Source organism: Sturnira hondurensis, unplaced genomic scaffold (genome assembly GCF_014824575.4).
Source record: "Sturnira hondurensis isolate 20B ecotype Veracruz unplaced genomic scaffold, ASM1482457v3 Scaffold0003801, whole genome shotgun sequence".
Classification (NCBI taxonomy): Eukaryota; Metazoa; Chordata; class Mammalia; order Chiroptera; family Phyllostomidae; genus Sturnira; species Sturnira hondurensis.
The window spans coordinates 2,061,114-2,067,290 of record NW_028076432.1 but is presented as its reverse complement, the minus strand read 5'-3'; the positions used below and the strand labels follow the sequence as shown (position 1 = coordinate 2,067,290).

Here is a 6,177-nt window from a genome sequence, read left to right as displayed (position 1 = left end):
TTCAATACCTCATTGCTTTACCCATTTTGCTTACAACTTAGCCAGTATCTCTTCTCTTAAATAGAATAGCATGTGTATTAATTGTTTTTTTTAAATATTTTATTTATTTATCTTTAGAAAGGAAGAGAAGGAGAAAGGGAGAGAAATATCAATGTATGGTTGCTTCTTGTGCATCCCCTGCTGGGAACTGGCCCCTGCTGGGAACTGGCCTGCAACCCAGGCATGTGCCCTGACTGGGAATCGAACCGTGATCATCTGCTTTGCAGGCCCACGCTCAATCCACTGAGCTACACCAGCCAGGGCATCAATTGGTTTTTTAAATGGTTATTATCAAATCTTTATTTTTAAAGATCTTTAATAAAAATCTTTATTTTTAATGATCCTTTGAAATTTCTTTATAATTTCCTATGAAATACTTTAAAGTAAAAAATTATTTGGAATTAAGTATTCTTATGCTTAAATTCTAAAAGTGATCTTTAGTCCTAACTAAACTTGGTACTCTAAGATTTTTTTTAAAATTAATGATATTTACATAATAAACATAATTTTAATCACTAACTTCTTCCCCATCACTGAACTATGAGCTTTTCTTTATCTTTGGGTGTCTTGAATCATTGGATGTTGACGGACCCCCTGAACTGGGATTCCCTTTTTTTCCTTCTTCAATTTTGGCTTGCTGGAAAGCTAGGGCCTGACTGAGGCTGTCAACAGCAGGATCTTCCCCTTCATCTTCACTTTCTCCTACTTCATCAATTTCTTCTTCTGGTTCCGGAATTTTCTTTTTTTTTTCTTTTTCTCTTTCTTCTTTGGAGGTTCACATTCTCCAAGCATATTTTCGGGACAGGCATAACTTAAGTGTCCACTTTCCCCACATTCATAACACTTAGATTTATCAAAGTACTTTGGTCTTCGAATGAACTCAGCTGCTCTTCCATCGTCAATAGCAATACTTGCTTTTATCACTCTACCAAATAACTGTTCCTTGTTTATTGCCCTGGTACGGTTTTGTGCAGAGTCTTTATCCAAAAATAAAATAAATGTAACATCTTTACTTTTCCTGGTATCTTTATCTTTTATTATAGTAACCTTTACAAGTTTGCCATACTTGGAAAGTCATACTTAGACCAATGACTTGGTCTAAGTCATTGTTGGTTATCGAAAAGGGCAAGTTAGGTACATACACTGTGTTTTTACTTGGGGCCAATCCACCACTCATTTTTTTCAGGTGGGGTGGGCCCGGGAGATCTGAAGGGCATGAGCCCTGGACTCAGCTGGGCCTCAGCCCTGACTATTTCTCGCCCCACGCAGTGGCCTTGGCATCACAGGTACTGGAAAAGGTCAGGCACCGCAGACAACAAGGTAGTTGCAGCAGGCAATGCCTCTTCCAGGCTCTCTATAGACACAGGCTCTGGAGGCAGGCCTCAATTGTTTTTGAAACTGTCACACGGCAGATTTTTCCAATTAATACCAATTCCTTAAATTTACATATTTTTCAAATATAAGGGAATAGTTTTTCAAATTCAGGTAAAAGCATGTATTTAAAGACCATGGCTTTATTACTGCATTTTTAATAATTATTAAGAAGTTATATGTATCAGTATATTCCATTTTAGGCCATACTGGTATTTAATTTTATAAGAAACATAGAAACAAAAGGAAATTCTTTTATAATGATATTTTATTAAGTGAAATAAAGTATTAAATGCGCATAGTATTTATCACTTAAGATGCTCATTAAGTCATAATTTGACTCTTCATTCTAGGTGATCAAATAGTGGAGTTCTTTTAAAATTTGAGAGCCTATATAAAAAGTGAACAGTTTCAAGTATTATAATTATGCATAATTTCATATTTTTCAAATGAGAGGGAAATATAAATTAATCATATCATTTATATCACTTTGAAACCCTGAAAAATATAGGAAAGGCTTTTATATGATATATACAGTACAGAAATAAAGTAAAAACTATTGCCCTGGCTGGTGTAGCTCAGTGGATTAAGCACGGGCCTGTGAAGCAAAGGGTCGCTGGTTTGATTCCCAGTCAGGGCACATGCCTGGGTTGCGGGCCAGGTCCCCAGTGGGGGACACATGGGAGGCAACCACACATTGACATTTCTCTCCCACTCTTTCTCCTTCCCTTCCCCTCTCTCTAAAAATAAATAAATAAAATATTTTTAAAAAAATAATAAATAAAATTAAATTAAAACTATTAATGTTAGCAACTGAAGGTTTTCTAATGTATAGAACTAAACTTGTTAAAGAACATGCCTGAAGATCTTACAGTAGAAAATGCTTTTATATTCATTTTGAATCAATAAAAAAACACTTCCCACAATCCATTGGATTTAAAAGCACAATCCATTTTGCTTTTAAAGCAAAAGAACTGAATTCCTTCAGTGTTTTGTGTTTGGGAGCAATGAAATCTCTTCAGTACAAGCATTAATATGCATTTTGAAAGACTGTCTAAGAGCATGGTATTGGCATGCTTTTAAAAAGGAGCTTGTTACACAGCAAAATTGGCATATGTGTGTTGCTCCATCTTTTCCTGCATCTCACCTAATGTAAAATATTCCATCTGTATAATCCTGGAAAGCTGGAACATGTAAATCCAGGCTGTGGTAATTGTTAAAAATAACATTTAAATTGCCCAGAAGTGAACGTTCTAAACTCTGACTTGGATTTAAGCTACTTAGCTATAGTCAGAGCTGGCAGAGTTGATAGACATTACAATTTTTAAAGCACAGAAAATTTAGAGGTTTCATGATGATTAAAGGGTTATAAGAGGAGGCTAAAGGAACACGGTTAAAATGTTAGGAGGGAAAGGAAAGGAAAGGGAAAGGGAAAAGACAAGATGGTAAGTAAAAAGTAAAACCCCAGATTAAAAATTATCTTGTAATTATTCCTCAGACTTCATTTGTCCAGTGTTGTGGAAACTGAGGGAATAGACAGATACATTATCAAGCATGGGCATCTGTATTGTGGTGTTCTGAAAACATCTCAGATTTAACTAGAGGGTAGAGAAATTAGATTCAGCATAAAAATGGCTCAGTAAATTTCACATACAGATGCTGGACTGTAAATAGCTCCCTTAAAGAAGAAATTTCAATCTCACACCTCATCAACATTCTATTAGAGTACATATTGTAATAGTCTCAAAATTATTCCTTTGATCCCTCCCAACCATAATACATATGGCCATCAAAATTGATATTCTTAACACATAAAACATATAATGTCATTCCATTGTCCCACTCTTGCCTTCTGGGAACATTGTTTACTAAATCTCCTTTTGGGATTATTGATCATGTATAAACAGACTATTATATTTGTGTCTTGATCTTGTATCTTGTAGCTATTTTTGAATTTTTCCTCTAATAGTCATATTGTGAATGCTTCAGGATTTTACATATATAAAATTCTGCCATCTAAAAATAAATAGTTTTACTTTTTTAATTCCAATTAGGAGACCTTTAGTATTTTTCCCTTTTCATTTCTTGTAAAATATTTTTTACTATGACACGGTGTTGGATTTTGTAAAATGCTTCACTAGAAATGTTCTAGTGAAATGATCATTTTAAAGTACTTTTCTTCCTTAATGTGGCAAATTATATTGATTTTTATGTTTATCCACTCTTACATTCCTGGAAGAAATCCCACTTAATCATGGTGTGTACTTCTTTTATTTTTAATTGTTGTTCAGTTACAGTTGTTGTCTCAATTCCTCTCCCCTCTTAGTCTCCCCTACTAATGCGCATAGTATTATCACTTAAGATGCTCATTAAGTCATAATTTGACTCTTCATTCTAGGTGATCAAATAGTGGAGTTCTTTTAAAATTTGAGAGCCTATATAAAAAGTGAACAGTTTCAAGTATTATAATTATGCATAATTTCATATTTTTTGCAAATATGATGTGCCTTGGTGTGTTCCTCCTCGGGTCCACCTTCTTTGGGACTCTTTGAGCTTCCTGGATTTCCTGGAAGTCTATTTCCTTTGCCAGACTGGGGAAGTTCTCCTTTATTATTTGTTCAAATAAGTTTTCCACTTGTTGCTCTTCTTTTTCCCCTTCTGGTACCCCTATAATTCAGATGTTGGAATGTTTAAGGATGTCCTGGATGTTCCTAAGCCTCTCCTCATTTTTTTGAATTCTTGTTTCTTTTTTGTTTTCTATTTGGTTGTTTCTTCCTTCTTTCTGGTCCACTCCATTGATTTGAGTCCCAGTTTTCTTTCCATCACTATTGGTTCCCTGTGCATTTTGCTTCATTTCACTTAGTGTAGCCTTCATTTTTTCATCTAATTTGTGACCAAAAGCAACCAGTTCAGAGAGCATCCTGATCACCAGTATTCTGAACTCTGCATCTGATAGGTTAGCTATCTCTTGGTCACTTAAAAGTTTTGGCTCTGGGGCTTTGATTTGTTCTTGTGTTTGAGCCATAATTTTTTTATCTGGTTGTACCTGTTAAGTAGTGAGGGGCAGAGTCTTAGGTGTTCACCAGGGCAGGGCAACCCAGTCAACCCAGTGGCTGGGTTGTGACACTATATGTGGGGGTGGGGTCAGAGAAGGAACAATGGCACTTGCTCTGCTGTCTCTTGGATTTCAGTACCCTCTGCTGCTTCCCACAAGCAAATTGGGCCCTTCTGGTGCTGGTTCCTGGGTTGGTGGGACTTGTGTACATTTTAGGATCCTGTGGGTCTCTCCAACAAACTCTCCTGTGAGACTGGTAGTCTCTCCCAGCACCTCAACCCCTGAAAGTGTTTTCAGTCAATGCTTTTAGGTTTTATTTCCCATCGCCGGGGCCCTGGGTTGTGCGGTCTGTCTGGCTGCCTGATTTTGCCTGGTTTATCTGAGTGGGAATGTGTGTTCCTGGTCAGCCAACCTCCTTGCGTGCCTCCGTGAATTTGCTCATTTCCTTCCCCGCCCAGGTCTGCCAACCACTGCCTTTTCCTGCCACCACCCCTTCTGCTGGCTATTGACTCCACCCCTCTTACTGGTCTGGATGAATGCTTCGTTGTTGGACATCCATACAGTTCAATTTTCTGTCTGTTCTGGTTGTGACTTTGGTTCTAAATCTTTGTTGGCCTTAAATTTGGTTGTGTGAGGAGGCACAGTATTTCCACCTATGCCTCCATCTTGGCTGGAAGTATATCTCATGTGATTTTAATTTGCAATTTTAAACACTGATGGTTTCAGCATTTCTTCATGTACTTACCAGCCATTTCTACATTTCCTTACCTGATGTGTCTGTTGGAACTCTCCCCAATTTTTAATTGTTTAGTTGTCTTTCTCTTATTGGGTTGCAGGAATTGTTCATCTGTCTTCGATATTGTTCTCTCTAGCCTTGAGCTAATTTCCAGACCTAAATATCACTTACCTGTCATCACCATGTCTGCTTTCCATAGGTGGCTTAAACTATAAACCCCACAGTGAACTCAAACACTTTTAAAAGTATACTTTTTCTATATTTGCTCTCTTAGTTAATGACTCTAATAACCAACTAACCAACTGTTAGTTGGTTATTCAATTAACCAACTGTGAAATCTGGTATTCTGCCTAGATTTCTCCTTTTCCATTACTCCTGACCTCAAACCTGGAAAAATTTTAAAATATATCTTTTGAACATTTCCCAAGCATGTTATCTTAAGCATTTTGTTGTTACTGACTTCATTCAGGCCCACATACTTGCCTAAGCCAGAAGTCAGTAAACTTTCTTTGTAGAGATTCAGTAGCAAATATCTGAAGCTAAGTAGGTCACACAACCTGGACACGTACCAACTGCTAATCTCTGCTATTGTAATGTGAAATCAGCATGGACAAAGGAAAAACAAGGGCGTGGCTAGGTTCCAATAACATTTATTTACAAAAACATGCAGTCAGACCTTAGGTTGTGGATAAAGATAAACCTTAAAAGGAAAAAAAATTGATCTAAAAGAATTGAATCTGCATGCCAAAATAAAATTCAGAACACTTTAAAAGAAGACAATAGTCAGACATTTAGCAATGTAATACTGAGAATGTCCTGTTTCAATAAAAAGAAAATACAAGATGGAAGCAAGGGATTAAGCTAACACAAACAAAAAATAAAACTTCATAGACAAAGACAATAGTATGGTAATTACCATAGGGAAAGGGGATATGAGGGAGGTAGACAAGGTTAAAGGGAAGAATAAATGGTGATG

At 36.6% G+C, this 6,177-nt stretch overlaps 1 pseudogene; it reads right to left on the bottom strand.

Annotated features, from left to right (window-relative positions):
- Positions 1–547: 547 nt before the first annotated feature.
- Positions 548–1,279, bottom strand: LOC118984789 (zinc finger CCHC-type and RNA-binding motif-containing protein 1-like; annotated as a pseudogene).
- Positions 1,280–6,177: the final 4,898 nt, after the last annotated feature.